This window comes from Anomaloglossus baeobatrachus, chromosome 1, assembly GCF_048569485.1.
Source record: "Anomaloglossus baeobatrachus isolate aAnoBae1 chromosome 1, aAnoBae1.hap1, whole genome shotgun sequence".
NCBI classification, from domain to species: Eukaryota; Metazoa; Chordata; class Amphibia; order Anura; family Aromobatidae; genus Anomaloglossus; species Anomaloglossus baeobatrachus.
Genome location: NC_134353.1, coordinates 43,565,455 through 43,590,191, shown reverse-complemented (window position 1 = coordinate 43,590,191; position 24,737 = coordinate 43,565,455). Strand labels below are relative to the sequence as shown.

The following is a 24,737-nucleotide window of genomic DNA, read 5'->3' as shown; positions in this document are numbered from 1 at the left end:
AAATTCCAGCACATTACAGGGGCCACATTGCTACAAATGGATCTAGAGTATGTAAAATATAAGGGGTTTCCAATTTTATATGCAATGCACCAAGCGTTTCTCCTTCGAATTCTTAAAGGGAACTTGTCACCACTTTTTTGGCCTATAAGCTGCGGCCACCACCACCGGGCTCTTATATACAGCATTCTAACATGCTGTATATAAGAGCCCAGGCCACTGGGTATAACATAAAAAACACTTTATAATACTCACCTAACGGTTGCACGGTGGGCTTTATGGGTGTCTCAGTTGTCTGGTGGCGGCGCCTCCTCTTTCGGCCATCTTCGTCCTCTTTCTGAAGCCTGGGTGTATGAGTGGCTACGTCATACACACTCGCCGGTCCTGCGCAGGTGCACTACAATACTTTGATCTGCCCTACTTAGGACCTGAATGCCAGCGAGTCTGGATGACGTCGAACTGTGGCTAGAGAAGATGGAGGACAAAGATGGCCGAAAGAGGCGGCGCCAGCACCGGAGAACGGAGACACCCATATGGCCAACCGCGCGACCGTTAGGTAAGTATTATAAAGTGTTTTTTATGTTATACCACCGACCTGGGATCTTATATGCAGCATGTTAGAATGATGTATATAAGAACTCGGTGGTGGTGGCCGAGCTTATAGGCCGAAAAAAGTGGTGACCTGTTCCCTTTAAGATTTGTTTTCTGTGAGCGAATGTCAACCTGCCTTCTCCTATAACTTCTTTCATTGCCACATGAAGAAAATAAGAGCAGCCAAAATCTCAGAACCCACCAATCATTACATAGTACCGCCCAAGAGGAAACTTAACTCATGTCTCCCTGATCCAACTAGAACCCATTTTTGGATGAACTGTCCCCAACCCAATTAAATTAGCTTCCATCAGAAGTGACTCAACTGAAAGCCACCAGTAGACGTCCCATGACACCATCTAGGGCGGCACGGTGGCTCAGTGGTTAGCACTGCAGTCTTGCAGCGCTGGGGTCCTGGGTTCTAGTCCCACTAAGGACACCATCTGCAAGGAGTTTGTATGTTCTCCCCGTGTTTGCGTGGGTTTCCTCCTGGTACTCCGGTTTCCTCCCACACTCCAAAAACATACTGATAGGGAGTTTAGATTGTGAGCCCCAATGGGGACAGTGTTTCCAATGTATGTAAAGCACTGTGGAATTAATAGCACTATAAAAAATAATAATATATTATTATAATAATAAAATAATAATAATAATAATAATAATAATAAAATGATAATTTAATAAAATAATAATAATAATTTAATAATAATAATACAATAAGAATAATAAAATAACAATATTATAAAATAAAATAATAAGTAATAATAATACATTAATAATAATAATAATAATAATAATAATAATAAATATTATTATTAATATTATTCTACTGTGTAGGTCAAAACCCTTTAGAAGCAGGCAACACAAACCTGTCCAAAGTGAAGACTATCAGCCCACCACATGAAAATGGCAACCATTCCCATCACCGGCTCACCGTCTGCTCCTATGTGACATTGTCTAGGTCTTTCCAAAGTATCGCTTACCTACAGAATTTCATCACCAGATGATTATCACTGCCAGGACTACAAGGCTTGTCTGTTCACACCCACTTCTCTGATAAGCAGTTCAATGTCAATAGACAATGTACACAGAGAGCTGTGGTGTGGGAGCCCTGCTCTATGCTAGATCCAAGAACTCTGATTTTGTCACATCTGCTGCACCCAGTAATCTAAGTGATACATCATTGGAATCAGGGTCTCTTTTCCTACATTATGCTGCTCTCAGATGAGGTATCAAAAACCTGCTGACAGATTCATTTTAAAGCCTGACTGGTATTTGTCTCTTTTTATACCGAGCTCCTGTTGTAGTAGCGCTTTAATTCTGCTATAATCCATAGTGTAAAATCCAGGCTCTGATATCATAATATTCTAAATAGCCAATTATTATACAAATAAGAGCCATTATATTCTGAAAATCCAATAACTGTTATACGGGAGATTGCGGCCTGACCAGCGCGGCATTGTGCCTCTGTAATAACATAGACTAACAGGATTTGCAGAGCAAAGCAAAAGATCCAAATGAAAGCATAAAAATAACAATAATAGTAATAACTGTGATAACGCTCTGCAAGGATCCGCTCATCTTAGCAATGCAAAAAAAAAAAGTAAAATTACAATATACTTTTCCTGACTACAACATTTGTATTATACACATTTTTCTGTCCTTAAAGGGGAACTCCACTTAACTGAAAACTTTCAAAGAGTTTTGAGACATAAAAAATGACAAAGAATCCCTTTAAAATGCATTGATACAATTCTCATGTTTTGAAAACTTTTTTCTTTTTCAAACAAATGCATTTGGATTTCATTCGAGAGTTTGTATCGTTTAGCTTTTACAATTTTATTTCTTTGCAAGCTGTCGGCTGCAAAAAGAGTTAACTGAGAATCTATCAGTGAGCTTTTTCTAACTGGGAGTTTGTAACCTCTCTTTTGAATGCCTCTATGCTAACTTATGACCACGTGAAAGTTGAGCTGAACTTTCTGTTCATAAATCAGCTGGAAAAGACGGATACAAGAACTCTAAGGCTATGTGCCCACGCTGCGGAAAATGCGCGGATTTTGCCGCGGATTTCTCGCAGAAAAGCCGCGGATTTCCCGAAAATCTGCAGTGCAGGTACTTCCCAGCCATTTCTATTTTGGAAATGCTGTGCCCACGCTGCGGATTTTTCCGCAGCGGATTTTGTGCGGATTTTGGTCCGGAAAAATCTGCAACATGTCAATTATTGTTGCGGATTTTCATCCGGATTTTGGCTTTAAAATTGGGGGAAAAAAAAAAATCCGCACCAAAATCCGCATCAAATCCGCGGCAATTCCGCGGTAAATCCGCGGTAAATCCACACCTTTGAAAAGGTGCAGATTTTGCGGGAAAGCTGCGGATTTTGATGCAGAAAAATCCGCAGCTACATTCTCCCGTGGACACATAGCCTAATAGCCCAGCTTGAAGGAGTTCACTGACAGATTCTCAGTTAGCTCATCAGACAAATAAAAGAATTCTAATAGCCCTGTTTGAAGGAGTTCACTGACAGATTTTCAGTTAGCTCAACAGACAGTTAAAAGAGTTCTAATAGACCTGATTGAAGGAATTCACTGACAGATTGTCAGTTAGCTCATTCTCTATAAGCAAATGAGTTTTAAGTGGAAAAAATAAATAAAAATAGACATATAAAGGGATTAGGTGCTTTTGAATATTGTACCTTATACTGATCTTACACGATCTATTATACCCGCAGCGGCAGTAGGTGACATTTAACGCAACATTGATACGGAATGACTTGGCAGCGGATTAGATAAATTTACCATGATTTATACGGCTGCGGAAGTCACTACAAAGTCATGGAATTGTCAAGTGGAGGCTGGAGAACTTTATTTATGGAAATTCCAACTTGGAGAACTCACAAATGGCGGCGACGTGCTTTATAAACATTTCTATTAAGCTACACGATCAAGTTTCTGGAAGTGTTAGGCTATGTGCCCACGCTGCGAAAAATGCGCGGATTTTGCCGCGGATTTCTCGCGGAAAAGCCTCGGATTTTCCAGAAATCTGCAGCACAGCTACTCCCCAGCCATTTCTATGGCATTTGGGAAATGCTGTGCCCACACTGCGGATTTTTCCGCAGCGGAAATCATGCGGATTTTCGTGCGGAAAAATCTGCAGCATGTCAATTATTGTTGCGGATTTCTCCGCAGGGTCCCATATACTTACCTGCCTCACCGGAGTCACTTTCTCCGTCCGGTGTACAGGAGCGCAGTGAATCCAGGTACAGGAAGGAAGAGGTGGGCGGAGCCTGCACGAGCTCCGGTCATGTGACAGCCGGAGCTAGTTCAGGCCCGCCCACCTTCTCCTGCAGACGCTGACAGACTGACCCGGCTGCCGGAAAGCGAGGTGCTGCATGATGGAGGTAAGTATGAACTCCCCCGATCACTGCAGCACTTGTTCTGCATTGAGGATGCAGTGCCGAAGCCATGGTACTGTATCCTCAATGCAGAATGCCCGCAGCATATCCGCAGGACATTCCGCAGCATGGAAACAGACAGAAGCTGTGGTGCGGTTTCCTGGGAGATCCTGCGGAATGTCCTGCGGATATATCCACAGGACACTGTCCCCGTGGGCACATAGCCTAAGAGGGAAATTCTCATCAGAAAGAGACCGACCGTTTCAATCAGGATTCTGAGTTACAGGAGTTTTATTTTTTTTATTTTGGCAATGCATTCTTTAACCCCTTCACCACCTGGCGATGTTCGTTTTTTTCCTCTTCTTCCAAGAGCCATAACTTTTTTTTAATTTTCTGTCAATATAGCCATAAGAGGGCTTGTTTTTTTGCAATTCGAGTTATACTGTTGAACAACACCAACTACATAGTGTACTGGACAAAAATTTCAAGAACTGTGAAATTGCAAAAAAAAAAAAAAAATGCAATTGCACGATTATTTTTTTTTTTTTCATTTACCATGTTCACTATATGGTAACACTGATGTGTCAGTGTGATTCCTCAGGTCGATATGAGTTCGTAGACACCAAACATGTATAGGTTTACTTTTAATTTAAGTGGTGAAAAAAGTCAAAAACTTGTAAAAAAAAATTGCTATTTTTGCGCCATTTTCTGACACCTGTAGTGTTCTCATTTTTCGGGATCTTTGACTCAATGATGGCTTATTTTTTGCGTCTTGAGCTGATGTTTTTAATTATTTTCTTTTTAGGTAACTGTGATGATTTGATCGCCTATTATTGTATTTTACTGCAATGTTGCTACAACAAATAAACAAGTCCGCAAAACAAGAGATACTAGACCCAATTTGATTAAAACTAATTTTTATTGAAAAAGAACCATCATTATTAATATTAAAACTTTTATAAAAAGCAAGAAGTCCAAAACAAGAGTAGGCTTCACCACATATGGCTATTTTCTAATATATATATATATATATATGTATATACATATAGTACAGATCAAAAGTTTGGACACACCTTCTCATCTCCAGAACAACTGTCAAGAGGAGACTTTGTGCAGCAGCCTTCATGGTAAAATAGCTGCTAGGAAACCCCTGCTAAGGACAGGCAACAAGCAGAAGAGACTTGTTTGGGCTAAAGAACACAAGGAATGGACATTAGACCAGTGGAAATCTGTGCTTTGTTCTGATGAGTCCAAATTTGAGATCTTTGGATCCAACCACCGTGTCTTTGTAGAAAAGGTGAACGGATGGACTCTACATGGCTGGTTCCCACCGTGAAGCATGGAGGAGGAGGTGTGATGGTGTGAGGGGGCTTTGCTGGTGACACTGTTGGAGATTTATTCAAAATTGAAGGCATACAGAACCAGCATGGCTACCACAGCATCTTGCAGCGGCGTGCTATTCCATCCGGTTTGCGTTTAGTTGGACCATCATTTGACAATGACAATAACCCCAAAACACACTTCCAGGCTGTGTAAGGGCTATTTGACTAAGAAGGAGAGTGATGGGGTGCTACACCAGATGACCTGGCCTCCAGAGTCACCAGAACTGAACCCAATCGAGATGGTTTGGGGTGAGCTGGACTGCAGAGCGAAGGCAAAAGGGCCAACAAGTGACCAACACCATTTCCGGTGACTATGTGTCGCCCTGGGCAAGCCAGGGGACACAGGACATAACACCACCACACCCCACACTCCAGGTAGGCACATCTGCTAACCAGAAATCCTTGTTGCCTTCCTCCAGGAGTCTGTTGATGCACACCAGGGGGTGGGCCAGGCGGTTGGCTCCGCCCACCAAGGAGCTCACAGCTCTGGAGGCAGGAAGTTACCAGGCAGAAAGCTCAGGGAGGAGCAGGAGTCTAGTCAGGGAGGAGGAAGTAGAAGGAGTGAGGAGTAGCCCAGGCAGGGGCTAGAGTAAACAACCAAGAAGTGAAAGTGGAGGAAAGAAAAGGAGTAAAGGAGGAAAGCAAGAAGTGGTGACAGCGCAGAGAGTGTGCAAAGCCTGAGAGCCCAGCTTTGTGAAGGGCTAGAACAGCAAGGTCAGCGACGGCGGTGACTGTCCGGAGGGGGACCGTTTGGAAGTTCCTGGAAGGACCCCGTTGGCTGTGTGCCCGGTGGTCTGGAGCAGTGTTCCGAAGGACAGTCAGCACCAGGGCAGGGGCCTCTCAGACCCCGGCAAGGCTAGGAGTCGCCCAATTTGCCGAATCCGTCAGTGAAGGGGACGTAGATCCCCCAGCAACCAAGTCCCGATTGACGGCAACAGCCCGATGCGGGTAACCGGAGGGAATCCACCGCTACCATCAGTCAACACAGGTGCAAGGAAGAGAGACATCACCGTCACCTACCGGGAGTGCAGGTGCAGCCGTCTGTGGGACCGTCCTACCAGCCGTTTGGTTTACCGTACAAACTGTGTCCAAGTCTCAGGCTGAGTGAGTACCACAGTGCCGCAAGGCACAGCGCTGCCCCCGCGTCCCTGCGCCCTCCAGGCCCTACACTTCACATCTCTTCATTGGGCCCCGGGATCACCAACCCCTACCCACGGAGGGGCAACACAACACCTGGCTGCTCCGCATCACCATCCCCGGGACCCCCACACTGAGCAGCGGTGGTGCAATCACCACAACCGTGGGTGGCGTCACGAACTATAACAATCCCCACACCCAACAAACACCCCCCTTTCACTCACGGGCGAGGAGTGTCGCTCGAGGAACCCCGGGATCCGGCCCACGGCTCGAGCCACCACTGAGCAGCTGCCGGACCCGAGCAGAAGGGGTGAGCGCGGTGTGCTGACACCCTCCTCCCCGCCCGCGACAACTTGGCGTCACGAACAGGATCTTGCCGCTCTGCCGTCTGGTAGAGGTGCGCCTTGTTACCGCCGGAGGTATCCGGCATAAAAATTTCAGAGGCCGCCATCTTTGGCGCGAAAAGTTCCCGCTCGAGCGTCTTCTCGAGCAGTGGAGGCGCGAAGACCAAAACCCCGCCCTGAGAGAGGAGGGGCCGAAAGGAGCTAAGGGGGACGCGATGGCGGCTGGCCGCATGTGAGCGCGGCTGTGGAAGCAGGGACGCCAGGACCCTGCGGCCATTTATCGGTTCCTGGAAGAGGCCGCTGCTAAAGATTCTGAGTCCGACCAACAACACCGTGGTCCCCGCGCCCGGCATGGCGGCGTGGGTGGAAGTCCGGACCGCCCAGCTAAGCAGCCGTCTGCAGGTCCGCATGCAGCTCCTCTTGGAGGAGTGGGAGGCCGACATGGTGGAAGCGGTGGCTGCTATGCGGAGATGCGAGGTCTAGGAAGATTTGGAGGAACGGGTAAGAGACCCACGTCCCTGTATTCCCGAGGGATCGGCCGCTGCGGCTGAGGGGCCCGGCCTACACCCGTTCACCCTGCTGCCTCTCCCGCTACCCGCGTTAGCTGCTGCTGCCCCGCCACTAGGCCCGCTACCACCACCACCGGTAGCGGTACCCTGCCAATCCGCCCCGGCGGACCGACCTGCAGCAGAAGCTCATGACCACCCTGAACCGCTTCTATGGAAGAAGCCAAAGGCTGAGCCCGTCAGCAAAGATGCACCGGAGGCACGGCGGGGATGCAGCTGCCAGGAGGCAGAGGAGGCCATGTCACAGCGGGGTCCCTCATTACTGAAGGTGCCGGTCGTAGCCGACACGGAGGGACTCTGGCTGGGTCCGTCCCCCGCACACGCTGAACCGGAGCAAACAGAAAGTACTCCCGGCTGGGAGCGGCGGCAACAGCAGCTGCGCAGGGAGATCGATGCCCGAGAGGGGTGTAGAGCGGATGTGCATGCCCGCATGAATATGGAAGAAGATCGCCTGCAGCGAGCTACCATTGGGGTCCAGAGCGGTGCACCGTGTGAAGGTGGCACTAGAGCCCCACGAGTGAGAATGGACTGTTGAGCCGCAAAAGGCAGCAGAGTGCCGCAGCACCGTCCCCGTTGGGACCACCTGCTTGTTTGAAAAGTTTTTTTGAAAGTTCTGCAATGATAAGTGAAAATGATTACCGAGTGTTCACCTGATTTTGTGTGATTTGCAACCGGCAGGAGCCGGCACCGTTGTCCCCGTGGGGACCGTTAAGAGTTTATGCATGGGAACTATCAATGGACAAGCCCGTGAACTCTGCAGGGCAACCACAAACGTTAGTGGCTTGTAAATATATTGGGTACCGTTACCGTTTCCGCAATGCCGCCTCCGGAGAGGCAGGTTGGAGGGAGGGCCCTGAGCAGAGCAGGCCAGGGCCCAGCCACCAAAGGAACCGGTGGCTACCCTCTGGAGGGAAGGACAGATCCCGCTCGGGTACCGTGTGCTGGACTGTGGGTCAAGGGGTGCTGCCTGGGTTTTAGGGGCAGCATCAGGGCCAGGTTACTTGGGTGGGAGAGAGCGGAAACCGTGACCGTATACCGTTGATACGTTAAAAGTAAATGTGCCTCCCGTCTTGGGAAGAGTTTATTAAAAATGTTATGCATGTTTGTTTAACCCTGTTATCCCCTTTTTACAGAAAAATAAAACCGGTGTAGGACGGCAGCCCGCGGACGGTCTGCATTTTGCTAAGGGGGAATGTGTCGCCCTGGGCAAGCCAGGGGACACAGGACATAACACCACCACACCCCACACTCCAGGTAGGCACATCTGCTAACCAGAAATCCTTGTTGCCTTCCTCCAGGAGTCTGTTGATGCACACCAGGGGGTGGGCCAGGCGGTTGGCTCCGCCCACCAAGGAGCTCACAGCTCTGGAGGCAGGAAGTTACCAGGCAGAAAGCTCAGGGAGGAGCAGGAGTCTAGTCAGGGAGGAGGAAGTGGAAGGAGTGAGGAGTAGCCCAGGCAGGGGCTAGAGTAAACAACCAAGAAGTGAAAGTGGAGGAAAGAAAAGGAGTAAAGGAGGAAAGCAAGAAGTGGTGACAGCGCAGAGAGTGTGCAAAGCCTGAGAGCCCAGCTTTGTGAAGGGCTAGAACAGCAAGGTCAGCGACGGCGGTGACTGTCCGGAGGGGGACCGTTTGGAAGTTCCTGGAAGGACCCCGTTGGCTGTGTGCCCGGTGGTCTGGAGCAGTGTTCCGAAGGACAGTCAGCACCAGGGCAGGGGCCTCTCGGACCCCGGCAAGGCTAGGAGTCGCCCAATTTGCCGAATCCGTCAGTGAAGGGGACGTAGATCCCCCAGCAACCAAGTCCCGATTGACGGCAACAGCCCGACCATTACAGGGGAGACACCGCCACCGCCAGGGCACCAGTTTCCCCAGGGCCAGCGCCTGCGGGCAAAGTGTAGAGCTCCTCCGGCCCAGATTGCAGTCGGGGAGCGGGTAACCGGAGGGAATCCACCGCTACCATCAGTCAACACAGGTGCAAGGAAGAGAGACATCACCGTCACCTACCGGGAGTGCAGGTGCAGCCGTCTGTGGGACCGTCCTACCAGCCGTTTGGTTTACCGTACAAACTGTGTCCAAGTCTCAGGCTGAGTGAGTACCACAGTGCCGCAAGGCACAGCGCTGCCCCCGCGTCCCTGCGCCCTCCAGGCCCTACACTTCACATCTCTTCATTGGGCCCCGGGATCACCAACCCCTACCCACGGAGGGGCAACACAACACCTGGCTGCTCCGCATCACCATCCCCGGGACCCCCACACTGAGCAGCGGTGGTGCAATCACCACAACCGTGGGTGGCGTCACGAACTATAACAATCCCCACACCCAACAAACACCCCCCTTTCACTCACGGGCGAGGAGTGTCGCTCGAGGAACCCCGGGATCCGGCCCACGGCTCGAGCCACCACTGAGCAGCTGCCGGACCCGAGCAGAAGGGGTGACCGCGGTGTGCTGACACCCTCCTCCCCGCCCGCGACAACTACCTCTTGAAGCTCATCAAGAGAATGCCAAAAGTGTGCAAAGCAGTAATCAAAGCAAAAGGTGGCTACTTTGAAGAACCTAGACTATAGGACATATTTTCAGTTGTTTCACACTTTCTTGTTAACTATTTCATTCCACATGTGTTAATAGTTTTGATGCCTTCAATGTGAATCTACAATTTTCAGAGTCATAAAAATAAAGAAAACTCATTGAATGAGAAAGTGTGTCCAGATATATATATATATATATATATATATATACATATATATATATATACATATATATAGTTGTCGCGGGCGGAGGAGGGGACACTGCGCTCTCCCACTGCTCGGGTCCGGCCGCTGCTGCTGCTGCGGCTGCTGCTCGGTGGTGGCTCGAGCGGTGGGCCAGATCCCGGGGACTCGAGCGGCGCTCCTCGCACGTGAGTGAAAAGGGGATTTTGATTGTGGGGGTTTTGATTATTGTCCGTGACGCCACCCACGGTTGTGGTGATATTGTTGACACCACCGCTGCTCTGGACGGGGATCCCGGGAGCGGTGACAGGGAGCAGCTTTGTTGTTAGTTCTCCCCTCCGTGGGTAGGGGGTTGGTTGTCCCGGGGCCCGGTGATGGGGTAGGGATGGATGGCAGGCAGGTTACGGGGCCTGGTGAGGTGCAGGGTCAAGGGGGCAGTGCTGTGCCGCACGGCACGGTGGTACTCACTCAGCCAATGATGAGGAAACAGTTCTCGGTAAAACACACGGCTGGATGGACGGGCCCCACAGACGGCTGCGGTGTTGTTTTCTCCCGGCAGGTTGATGGTGACTGCCTTTCCCTGCACCTATGGTAGATGGTTCCAATGGGTTCCCACCGGTAACCCGCTCCCCAGCTTGGATATGGGCTGGAGGAGCCCCTTTTGCCCGCAGGTTCTAGCCCTGAGAAACGGTTGCCTTGGCGGTGGCGGTGTCTCCCTCACTTGGTTGGACTGTTGCCTTCTGTCGGGACTTGGTTATTGGGAAACCCAGGAGGATCCCTTCACTAACGAATTTGGCAAATTCACAGCGACTCCTAGCCTTGCCGGGGTCCGTAAGCCCCTGCCAGATGGTGCTGGCTTCTCTTCGCGTACCGGTCCGGTACCGCCGTGCCACCGCCCGTCAACAGTCCTTACGGTAGACTCTAATTGGCCACTCCTGCAGATGGTCACCACCGTCTGCCAACCTTGCTGTATCGCCCGGGCCACACACCCGGACGCTGTCAGTTAGTTGCTCCACTACCACTTTCCTTCCTCTCACTTTCACCTCCAAAACTAAACTGTTTACTTTTCCCACCTCCAGGACTGTGAACTCCTCGGTGGGCGGGGCCAACCGCCTGGCCCACCCCCTGGTGTGATCATCAGCCCCTGGAGGAAGGAAACAAGGGTTTTGTGTCTGACTTTGGTGTGCCTGCTGGGAGTGCGGGGTGTGTTGGTGTTGTGCTCTGTGGCCCCTGGCTTGTCCAGGGCGCCACATATATATATATATATATATATATATGTGATGAGCGGGGTCTACCATGCTCGGGTGCTCGGTACTCGTAACTAGTGATGAGCGGGCACTGCCATGCTCGGGTGCTCAGAACTCATAAGTAGTGATGAACGGGCACTACCATGCTCAGGTGCTCAGTACTCGTAACTAGTGATGAGTGGGCACTACCATGCTCGGGTGCTCTGTACTCGTAACTAGTGATGAGTGGGCACTACCATGCTCGGGTGCTCAGAACTCATAAGTAGTGATGAACGGGCACTACCATGCTCAGGTGCTCAGTACTCGTAATTAGTGATGAGCAGGCACTACCATGCTCGGGTGCTCGGTACTCGTAACTAGTGATGAGCGGGCACTACCATGCTCGGGTGGTCAGTACTCGTAACTAGTGATGAGCGGGCACTACCATGCTCAGGTGCTCAGTACTCGTAACTAGTGATGAATGAGCACTACCATGCTCGGGTGCTCGGTACTCGTAACTAGTGATGAGCGGGCACTACCATGTTCAGGTGCTCAGTAACCATAACTAGTGATGAACGGGCACTACCATGCTCAGGTGCTTGGTACTCGTAACTATTGATGAGCGGGCACTACCATGCTCAGGTGCTTGGTACTCATAACTAGTGATGACCGGGCACTACCATGCACAGGTGCTCAGTACTCCTAACTAGTGATGAGCGGGCACTACCATGCTCAGGTACTTGGTACTCATAACTAGTGATGACCGGGCACTACCATGCACAGGTGCTCAGTACTGGTAACTAGTGATGAGCGGGCACTACCATGCTCGGGTGCTCGGTACTCAGAACTAGTGATGAGCGGGCACTACCATGCTCAGGTGCTTGGTACTCTATTGTAGAAGACTAGTCTGTACTATGGCTTTTTGTTTGAAAGGCCGGCACTCACTCTTGTTTTTGAATTGTTCCAATGCCAAAAGTAAAACAGGCGACAGATTTTAGCTCTCCGGGACACAGGTTGAGCCGAAATGTATCCTTGTTTGAGGTTTTACTTGGATGCGTAAGAAATAAAGTCTATAATTTGGGTAAGTGCTGGTCTTTCATTTATATTACATAATAAACTGAAATGAAAAAGAAAAAGGAAAGATTTGGTGGATTTGTGACTGACTGCAGAGGTCAGGTGACTTCAGCAGCGCGTCATTGGAATTTTTCTGATGACTTCTCCCCCATGTCACCTGACGGCAGTCTGGCGGTTGGTGGAACGATGATGCCTTGTCTTCCTGTAGCAGAGCTGACCATGGAGTGACTTGAGCTGGATCTATATAGGTGTCGGGAGTTGAGTTTAATTGAATTTGTTTTTCTTTTACACATCCAGTCTCCTAGACAAAATTTTATTTTACCCCGACAGCCTTGATTGTTTGTATTCCGGTCGGTCTACTTTGATTTAAAGCCATATTGTTATATCATGAACATAGTTACTGTATTTTTCAATTTTTACCACAAAGTGAAGCTGAAAAATTGGAAATTCTTAATTTTACAATTATATTTGTTTTTTTTTAAAACGTTGACTAAATGTTCCATTACCGACTTATCGATACATTCAGTTGCTCCATCGATATAAAAATACAGTAGACACCCTTCAATTTTTTAAGAGATTTCAATAAAGTTTGGTGACACCAAGCCAAAAAGGCACCAACTCTAGGTTCCTCATAGGATTTTTCCATTGACCCACTATAATGTTAGTCACAAGATGCCCAAGATATCTTGTCCCATCCATGTCATAAACCGGCAGTATATATAGGGGGGTGGGAAGGGCATTTGCCCCAAGCGCAGCTATCACGGGGGCGCTGTCAGGCCACCTGATTCGGCAGTCGAGATGTCTCTCCCGCTGGCTGCATTTTGCCACCTCCTGTAGTGGAAGTTGGTTATTCTTTGGGTTGGCTTGTCAACAAAACAGTGCACCGGCTCCCAGCAATCAATTGTACTTGTATCTTTTAGGTGTGAGTACAAATAAAGCTGAGTCAGCGCAATGTCAGCAGCATGATCAGGGCAATGTCAGCAGCATGATCAGGGCAATGTCAGCAGCATGATCAGGGCAATGTCAGCACAGCATGATCAGGGCATTGTCAGCAGCATTATCAGGGCAATGTCAGCAGCATGATCAGGGCAATGTCAGCAGCATGATCAGGGCAATGTCAGCAGCATGATCAGGGCAATGTCAGCAGCATGATCAGGGCAATGTCAGCAGAATGATCAGGGCAATGTCAGCAGCATGATCAGGGCAATGTCAGCAGCATGATCAGGGGAATATCAGCAGCATGATCAGGTCAGCATAGGTGACAGAAGTTTGGTGGGGTAAGCGATCCACTGGAATTGAAGACACCAAAGATTTTTTGTAATCAGGGGAAGGAGAGAGGGTGGGGGAATGTATACGGGTACAGAACGTGGAGCAAGTTGGGTGAGAGTATACAGACAAAGTATGATGAGAAACCAAAGGGGGAGAAGAAATTGAAGGACACAGTGTGGGGTACAAAGTAGGAATGTATACAAGCACAATATGTAAAGCAAATAGGGGGAAACAAATTTAAGGACACAGTATGGGGAGTGAGGGGGTGTGGGAATTTGAGAACAAAATATGGGAAGTTGAAGGGGGAGAAATTTGTGGACTGTATGAGAAGTCAGGGAGTAAATTTAAGGACACAGTATGGGGATCAAGGATGCAGGATGGATGTGGACATCATATGAGGAGTGGGGGGATGAGTGTAGACATAGTGAGGAGATAAGATAAATATGGGATAAGAAAAATGTTAGGAGGCACAGAATAGAGACTAGGTAGTGTGGGGGGTAGTATGGAGAGGGTGCAGCATGGGGGCACAGTGTGGAGCCACAGCAAGGAGCGGACAATATGTCGTGGAAGGGGAGTGTGATGAGGAGGTACAGTATAGAGACTGAGCAGTATATGGGGGACAGAGTATGAGAGCAATGTGAAGATGGAGCCCAGTATGGAAAGAGAAGGCAGTGTGGAGGGCATGTTCCATAAGAGGCACAGTGGATGTATATTTTCTGCAGGGAATACAATGAGGAGCAATTATTTACTCAAAGACACATCGTGGGGGTTGATATTTTTATTCAGGAGCTTTGTAATGACACTGCTATTTTTAAGGGCATTGTGTCGGGAAGACTGGAAAATATGGAAGCCCGCAGAGGCGTGGTGTGTACATGAAAAGGAATCACGGCATTTGGACAAGATGAAAAAAAGAAATAGAATGACTCTAATCAGAGTGTCACGCAGGGGCGAGGTTATGCCCGGCATATGGAGCAACACCAGGAAGGCCCTGGTTGTAGGGTGAGGGGTCAGCACCTCACAATCACCTGAGACTGATTCCTGAGCTCCATAGTATCTCTAGAGTGTCAAAGCACTGTCATGTGCCTAGGCCCTTGCTTACCCTGAACTTACCCTGACTTATGAGTGGGTCAGCGACATACTAGTCTAACACAATACAAACAATACAAGGAAAGTAACAACAAATAACACTCCTGTTAGTCTTCAGCAAGAACTTCACAGCTGCAACTGAATCAACACCTCAGCTACTCCAGAGACAGGTTCCTTCACAGTGGTCAGTAAAGAGATTTTCTCACTGGCATGGAGAAAATCCAAGAATGGGTAAATATAGCAGAAGGGTGTGATGAGAAGATACTGCAGCTGTGATTAACGCAATGAGTAATTTCAGCCAGAAAGGAAAGATTTCTTAACCCTTTCAGTGTCCATTGAAAGTAAATCCGTTCCAACACAAGATGTAAACTGTGGACGACACGAGACACTCGTGACAAAATCCCACCCTTTATGAGCAGCCTCTGGACCCTCAGGGCCATGTTTGTTTGACTGAGATACGTGGCACCAATCTACTGGCATTAACTTCCGATGCTGGTACCCCCATCCCTTCTTCCAGACCATAACCCTTCCAGTGTACCAAGTATTGGAGAGAGTGACAAACAAAATGAGAATCAACAGTCCTAGTCACTTGAAATTCTACGATACCGTCAATAATTACTGGAGGCAGCGGAAACGGTGACAGTTCAGTGGACGCAACATGTTTCTTGAGCAATAACATATGGAATACATTATGGAATTTAAGTGCTTGAAGTAACACAATGCAAAAAGCCTCAGGGTTAATGATGGCTATAACTTTGTAAGGACCAATGAACCTAGGGCCCAGTTTCCAACAAATAACTTTTAACCTAATGCTTCTTGTAGACAACCACACAGTCATTCTCACACAGGTCCGGACATGGTCAACATTTTTTTATCCACCATGCATTTCAAAGGTATTACAGACTTAGTCAGACGACTATGCAAAATCTTAGAATGCGCACAATTATTTTGGGTGGACATGAAATCATCCACCTCCTCCTGTAGCCCTGGCCACAAAAAATGATGAAAAAGGCGGTGCAAAGTTGCAAAGTGATCAAAAGAACTGATCTATGATGTTCACCTAGGATTTTAAGATGCAAATTTGAAAGGCACAAATAATTTCTCTGTAGGACAGACAACAGAGATGTCCTCTTCAACTTTGGATGCAGGGGTATCCCTCCATGCCTTGGCAGCAGAAGCGTCCCCTTGAACCCTGGCAGCAGAAGCGTCCCCTTGAACCCTGGCATTAGGGGTGTCCCCCTAAACTGTTAACACCACAACCTCAGGATCAAGGCAGAATTTAATCTCTGAGGAGACAACCTCAATTATACAATGCGGGCTTTAACAGGGTCCATCTGGAAACCAGAAGATGACACCATGGAGTCCAAAAGATGCACCTTCTGTACTGCAAATACACATTTTTCACTTTTAGCATATAGTTGCAAAATGGTGGGAACATTGGTCAGACCAAATGGCATGACCAGGACTTTCATAATGCCCTTTAGGAGTATCAAAACCTATTTTCCATTCATCCCCTTCACTAATTCTGATCAAATTATAAGGCCCCCCTAGGGTCCAACTTAGAGAACCATTGAGCACCAACAATTTTATTAAATTAATAAGGGATGAGTGGAAGAGGCTAATGGTTCCAGATGATAATCGGATTTAACTCAGGAAAGTCTAAACAAGGACGCAGACCCCCATCTTTCTTCTTAACAAAGAAGCACCCTACAGCCACAAGAGAAGAGGAGGGTCTAATATCTCCTTTAGGAAGGCTTTTTGTGATATAATCTTTCATAGCCTGCTTTTTCAGGCCTGAAAGACTGTATAATATGGTTTTGGGTAGTTTTACGTAGGGCAGGCACCAACAAAATGACCCTTTTGACTGCAAAAGAAAGAAACCCTCATCTTGTGGTGAACCACAGGAGACCCAGACCAAGAAGCGTTGCAAAGAAGAAGAAGAGGATGGATGGCCTCCAGCATCCACGGAAGGTACAGGTGGATGATCAAAGTGGGTGAGCTGATCTTCCTTGTTTTCAGACCAAGAAGAGTCTCCATCTAACTGCATGGGATCATTCAGAACCACGGGAAAATTCCCACCCCTTGGAGATCTACAGAAAAAGGGGGTCAACACAGGTTTATTCATGAGGTGTCTATCAATCTGAATAGCTAAAGCTGTAGTGGCCTCCAAAGACTCAGACGCTTTGTACATAACCAGGACATTTTTTTTACCCTTTCAAACAGGCCTTGAAAAAAAATTACTTCTAAAAGTATCATTTCACCTGGTGACAGTGACCCATCTATGGAACTCTGGATAAAACTCCTCTGCTGACTGAACCTCTTGCCTAAGCCTATGTAGCAAGGAAGATTGGGTCTGGTCATCATAAATGACACCCAGGGCCAGAGAGAAGGCTCAGGACTGGGGATTTCCTTGCAGGAGTGAGACAACAATCCCCACCCACTGTTCCTCACTCCCTGAGGAAAGATTGCAGCTTGAAATAAACTTCAAAAGCTTCCCTGAATACCACAAATGTATCCTTCCACAGAAAACCTTTCTGGGAGGGATACATTGGGTACTGACTGAGTCTGGCTACGAGTCGAGACCAGCAGACCTGCAATCTTCTGTAGCTGTTGCATAACCGGTGAACGCAGATCCGTCACTTCCTCAGATAACCTCTGCATCTATTGTGCATCTGTTGTACATAAGGCGCAACTGGATTCATATTGAATCCTGGAAAAAATTTGGGCCTATGATAATGTCACGCCGGGGTGAGGGAACGCCCGGTGTGTTACGTAAGACACGGGGAAAGCCAGATAAGAAGTAGAGGAAGGCCCTAGCAATAAGGAGAGGGGTCACCACCTCACACTCACCTGCGACTCATCCTTGAGCTCCCTAATGTCCCTAGATGAGTCCTCCCCCCAGTGCACTGTCATGTGCCTAGGTCCTCACTACCCTGATCTTACCATGGCTAGTGAGTACGTCAGTGAGACAATAGACTCACCACTACATTAAAACAACACAAAGAAAGTAAGATAAACTGTATAGGGAAAGACACAACAAATAACACTTCTAGATTTCTTCAGCAGGAACTTCAGAGCTGAAACTGAAACGACACTTTAAGTACTCTAGAGACAGGCTCCTTTAAAATAGTCAGTATAAAGATTCTATCACTGGCATGGAGTAAAGCCAGGAATGGGTAAATATAGCAGATGGGTATGAGCACAAGATACAATGAGTAATCTGAGCCAGAATGGAAAGAGTCCTTAATCCTTTCAGCTTCAAATGAAAGTAAATCCGATCCAAAACAAGGTTTAACCTATTGACGCGACACACTCATGACAACAGAGATATCATCTATAAGGTACCTGGATGTAAATGATTATTTGTAATACTAATTCTCATAAGTACTGAGGTTGCTGTATGGTCCGCAGTCTGATGATGATTGACAGAAACAGCTCCCATTATCTCCTTGCTAAGGTCATACTGGAAGTTGATGCAGTGCAAATATATATGGGTCTGACTTACTTTTACATTTAATGTACCATGTACTGATGGTGGCTTTGATAATGTATTCCTGTACTGATGGTGGTTTTTATATTGTACTCCTGAATTGATGAGGGTTTTGATGCTGTGTTTCTGTACTGACAGGAGTTATATATTTCTGTACTGCTGATGGTTCTGGTGACATATTTCTGTACTGCTTGGGGTTCTGGTGATGTATTCTTGTGCTGTTAATAGTGATAACTGAGCGCTAAGATGTTCAAGTGCTCAGTACTTGTAATGAGCATTTCATGCTTGGATGGTCGCAACTCGAGCAACCAGGTATAAATCTTCCAGAAAAATGTTTGAGTCTCCCTTTTGACTTCCATTATACTTGGGGGCTCTAGTCACACCCATCCAAGCATCCAACTGCTCGTTACGAGTACCGAGCACTTGAGCATTGTCATCACTAGTCATTAGTATAAATGGGCAAGCACTAAAATGCTCAGGTGCTCGTTACATAAGCTAAGCAGGTCATACACACTGAAAGGGCTCAGTTTGAGTAACGAGTATAATGGAAGTCAATGATTAGGCAGTTTGGCTCTCCGCCCACACGTACAGCCAGTCATATATAGAGCATTACCGAGGGGAGAGAGGGTGGGGATTGTTTGTTTTTTTGTTTTTTTAACCCCCAGTGAGAACGAGAGACTGCCATTGGTTCTCACTGAGGTGCCTGCTCACATCATGCAGTGAAACGAGTTGGCGCTTGTGTTCTTTGTTTTACTGATGAAGCTATCGAGAACCCGTGATACTCGGCCGAGCATCGCGAGTATCAAGTATTATGCAGAAGCGAGCACACTCACCAATCATTACTTATTAGTTCTGAACATGTACACGTGTCTATCCATAAATTGTAAGATTATCTGATACTTGGCTATGTATATAAAGTATTGTGCCGTCTGACAAGTAAAGGGTTACTATGCTGTGTTAGGAGCATTAAAACACTTGTCCAAGTTTGTGATGAGTAATTCTGTGTGACTGCAGACTTCTGAATTCTCACAGCGCGCACACTGCATACTGTCAAGATTCTCTTGTGCTGTCGGTAAGAGTGGAAGTTCATGAAGAGCAGTTGTCGGAGTAGAATATGTCCGTATATAATGTGTGACATATGCGATCAGACCAATGAGCATCTGACGCACTACCAAAAAAACACCACAAAAAGGGGGAAACACCAGGGTCATGATACAATAGAGGTCCCTGCCGCTAGGGAGAGGGATGAGGGCGTACCTCCTTCACTCGCATGAAGCTGACTTCTGAGCTCCGTAACATCCCTATACAGGTTATTTCTACCTGTTGGCGAACAGGATACCTGGGTCCCTCATCTAGCTCTAAACTCACCTTGCCTAGTGAGTAGGCCAGCGAGTACACTAGATTCGCCACTGAACTAATAAACACAGAGGGAAAGGTAAGACAGAAAGGTGAATAAACAGAAAGTTTCAAAACACCAAACTTCACCATAGCAGATGTATTCTATAGTAGCAGGTGGATGGGCATAGGAGAATACCTCAGCAGTTCCTTCCACCAGGGTGGCCAGAGTAGAATGAATTCTAACAGTAGCAAGGTCTGCTGGGAAAGTTCCAGTATTTATCCTAAATGGGTCAAACGCAGCTACAACTGACCTTCCCTGCACAGAGCTGGGCACCGGTGCCAGAAAACCAAGATACACCTCTACGTAACCAAAGCTAAAACCAAAATGTTGCAGTAATGAAAATCCTTATATTAAAACAGACCCATAATTGTATTCACAGCAAATTAATAAAAATGATTAACTCTCATTTTTGACGAATATGAAAACATTGTGAGCTTTAAACACGGAGAAGCCCGGTCATGCGTTCATCAGCGGTAAACAACTCCACCCACTTGATTTACAGTTCCTCAATATGGCGGCCAATAGACATAGCAATCAATTGCACAAATTTACAAGTGAATCAAAAAACTAAAGTCAATTAGAGCAATCCAGGGCAGAGCATAAATTAATAGTGATTTTACAAAACCGGACAAAGAAAAATAAAACTCAACGTATCGACCCTAAAAAAAAAAATCAAGATTATTTATAGACAGTTAAAGAGATCTGTTATATTTAGAAGTTCAATAACACGTGCTTAGATCTGATACATAATACTAAAAGGCAACAGCAAGAGCAGCAGACGGTGACATCTACATCAGCAATAACATAATGCTCCCTCTCTGGAGTATTCACAATAGTGACCACCACAGACCGGCGAGGATGCTGATTACACAGCAACAACTTAACTATGTGCTGAATACAGTGATGAGTCAACCCCTGTACAACCAAAGCGGGAGCAACACACCGCTACCGGGAGCCAAGAATAACATAATAGCAACATAGACAGCATGCACAATGCGTTACATAACAATTAATGGAGAGCAGAAAACTACCCATAATAAACCAAATAATAATAATAATAATAATAATAATAATAATAATAATAATAATAATAAATGGAGAGCCAAAACTACCCATAATAAACCACAAATTATTATTATTATTATTATTATTATTATTATTATTATTAAATGTAGAGCCAAAAATACCAGTAATAAACCACAAAAAAATAAATGAATAATAATAATAATAATAATAATAATAATAATAAATGAAGAGCCAAAAATACTAATAATAAACCACATAATAATAATAATAATAATAATAATAATAATAATAATAATAATAATAAATGAAGAGCCTAAAATACCAATAATAAAGCACATAATAATAGTAGTAATAATAATAATAATAATAATAATAAATGGAGTGCCAAAATACAAATAATAAACCAAATAATAATAATAATAATAATAATAATAATAATAATAATAATAATAAATGGATAAATGGTGAGCCAAAAATACCCATAATAATTGTATAATTATAGTAGTAATAATAATAATAATAATAATAATAATAAAAAATGGACATCCAAAATACCCATAATAAATCATTAATAAAAGTGATAATATTCTTAATAATATAATAATCATAATAAAATGGAGAGCCACATAATGCCAATAGTAAATAATAATAATAATAATAATAATAATAATAATAATAATGGGGAGCAAAAAATACCAAAAATAAACCATTTAACAATACCAGTGATAATATTAATAATTAATAGAGAGCAAAACATATCAACATTGATGCACAAAATAATGGTAATGCTAATAATAACAGTAATAATCATAATAATCATACTACTACTACTACTACTACTAATAATAATAATAATAATAATAATAATAATAATAATAATAATAACAATATTTAATGGAGAGTCCATAATGTCAGTAATGAACCACAGAAAAATAGTAATAATGCTAAAAAATAATGGAGAGCCAAAAATACCAATAGGAAACCACAGAATAATAGTAGTAATAATAATAGTAATAATAATAACAGATAGCTAAAAAACACTGTTAATAATTACAAACTAACGATATTGCTGCTGTAGTTATTATTATGATTAATAATAGTAACAATAAAAAATCTGCTCACACCATCAACTACTCACTAAAAATGATAGCAGCAATAATAAATAAAATAATAATCTTGTAATTCATTGACCGCTAAAAACACTAATAATAATAATAATAATAATAATAATAATAATAATAATTAATCATATGGCAATATGGTTACCACAACTCCTCCTCTTCCTCCTTCTCCTCCTCCAACTAGTACCAATACTACTAATAAACAATAATAACTACCAATATACCATTAATATTATTAATAAAAAAAATCCATACAAATAATAAAATAAAAAATAACGAGCAATAAAAATAATATTTGCCTTCAGTGAATATGAATCAATGTCTATCTTTATAGTACATTTCTCTAACTTTATATACAAGAAGAAGTTGTGGGTATCTTTCTCTGTTCGCTCAGTCACAGTCTGGACGGAGAAGACTTCTCACAAGGACTCAGACTACACAGCGCATAGGAAAACTCTAGGAAGTGCTAAAAATGGCACTAAGTAATAAAGAATAGAACACATTGTATCGACTGAGAATATAAAAACGTAAATGAAGCAAAAAAGGAAACAAAATAGGTAAATAAATGCATAATGGGTATTCTATTCCTGGTTAATGTCCTATAAATCATAATAACTCACCCGAGGATCAAAAAGTAAAACAAAAAATATGACAAATTACATTAAATAATAAATAAAACAATATATAGACATTTAAAGCGTTTGTCACTTATTTAAAACACTTTCTCCATTGTTGACCCTATAATCCCGGGAATGAAAGACATCCTAAAAAAACAATAGTAAGGGGGTGGTTTGAATCTCTCCAAAAATGTAGATATAATTCCGAGGCCTAAATTGCAAAATTCAAAAATCCCCCCCTCCAAGCCCCCCGCCTTATACATTTTTAATGCCAGCTGGTGGGTATAAGGCAGTGGATGTGAAGGGTGTTATGAAGGGGGGGGGGTGTTAATGAAAAGAGGCAAAGGGGACAGAGACGTGCAGATGTCTGCTATTATATTATTCCCATCACAAAGGAGAAACACGAGGGAATAAAGAAAGGAAAAGCGCTCTTCCCTGTACATCAGCAGCCGTCCCCCTCCCTCCCCATCAGATCAGCATCCTTCCAACATGCCTGCCTGCAATGAAATCACACCAGGCTGGAGGACCATTGTTGAGTATAGTACTGTGCTCATGGAGACCGGCTTATGCTTACAACAACCAAGAAAAAAAAAGAATGAGCCCAACAAAGAAAACCAAAATTGTAAAATTTGGAAAAATTGCAAATTCCCTTTCATCCAGTGGTACCCAGACATCTGACATTTGCATGGAGAGAGTAGGATGGATGCATGCACACTACTACTCACCTCGCTGGGGCTTGCACTTGCCTCCTCCCGGTTTATTCTAAGAATATAATCCTATAGGGTTTAGAGGGCAGCGTGTTTATTGCAGGCGGGTGGCACAGTATTGTATTGTGTGGCAGGGGGAGAGTGCACAGCAGCACAGGGCTCTGCTCTCCTCTCCAGTGACAGCTCCAATGTGTTGTATGTGAGCTCTGGTCTCCAGGAGCCAGCATCAGCTGAGCTCCGCCACTCCCCTCTATGCTCAATAGCTACCATTTCTCGCTTTTTTTTCTTAATCAGCTTTATTGAAACACACACAAGCCATCTGTGACATGAACCGCTACTATACATCCAGGAGGGTTGTAGTCAATGATTGGGGAGGGAAGGGGGGTAACAAAAAAAGGGAAGGAAAGGGTTAAAAAAAAAATGGAAGCACAGGATTAAAAAAAGGGAAGGCGAGGGTTAAAAAAGGGAAGGAGGGGGATAAAAAAAGTGAGGGAGAGAGATAAAAAAAGGAAAGGAGATGGATAAAAGAAGGGAAGGAGAGGGTTAAAAAAGGGAAGGATATGGATAAAAAAAGGGAAGGAGAGGGTTAAAAAAAGGGAAGCAGAGGATTAAAAAAAGGGAAAGAGAGGGTTAAAAAAAAGGGAAGGAGGGGGATAAAAAACAGTGAGGGAGAAGGATAAAAAAAGGAAGGAGATGGATAAAAGAAGGGAAGGAGAGGGTTAAAAAAGGGAAGGATATGGATATAAAAAGGGAAGGAGAGGGTTAAAAAAGGGAAAGAAGGGGTAAAAACAAGGAAGAACGAAAAAATGGGAATGAGAGACTTAAAATATAGGAGAAGAGGAGGATAAAAAAGGGTGAGGAGAGGGTTAAACACAAAAATGAAAGAGAGGGATAAAAAAGGGGAAGTAGAGGGTTAAAAACAAAAGGGAAGTAGAGGGATAAAAAAAGGAAAAGGACAGGGTTAGAAAAAGGGAAGGAAGAGGATTAAAGGCAAGGAGAGGGATAAAAAAAGAAAGGAAAGGGTTACTAAAAAGGGAAGAAGGGGGGTAAAAAAAGGGTAGGAAAGGGATAAAAAAAAGGGAAGGGGGATAAAAAAAGAGTAAAGGGGATAACAGAGAGAAGTAAAGGTATAAAAAAGGGAAAAAAAGGATAAAAGTGGGAAGGAGAGGGATAAAAAAGGGGAAGTAGAGGGTTAAACACAAAAGGGAAGGAGAGCGATAAAAAAGGTAGGAGAGGGTTAGAAAAAGGGAAGGAATGGGATAAAAAAAAGGGGAAGCACAGGATTAAAAAAAGGGAAGGCAAGGGTTAAAAAAAGGGAAGGAGGGGATAAAAAAACAGTGAGAGAGAAGGATAAAAAAATAAAGGAGATGGATAAAAGAAAGAAAGGAGAGGGTTAAAAAAGTGAAGGATATGGCTAAATAAGGGAAGGAAAGGGTTAAAAAAAGGGAAGCAGAGGATTAAGAAAAGGGAAAGAGAGGGTTAAAAAAAGGGAAGGAGGGGATAAAAAAAAGTGAGGGAGAGGGATAAAAAAGGAAAGGAGATGGATAAAAGAAGGGAAGGAGAGGGTTAAAAAAGGGAAAGAAGGGGTAAATACAAGGAAGAATGAAAA

At 44.9% G+C, this 24,737-nt stretch overlaps 1 protein-coding gene across 1 annotated transcript in view; it reads right to left on the bottom strand.

Annotated features, from left to right (window-relative positions):
* The window catches only part of CTNNA2 (catenin alpha 2), a 3,064,502-nt gene extending 3,041,158 nt beyond the window's left edge, over nucleotides 1–23,344 (bottom strand). The window contains exon 1 of the mRNA XM_075346593.1: nucleotides 23,147–23,344. The gene's annotated coding sequence lies outside the window, so the exon portion shown is untranslated. The remainder of the gene's footprint in view (nucleotides 1–23,146) is intronic.
* Between the last annotated feature and the right edge of the window lie 1,393 nt (nucleotides 23,345–24,737).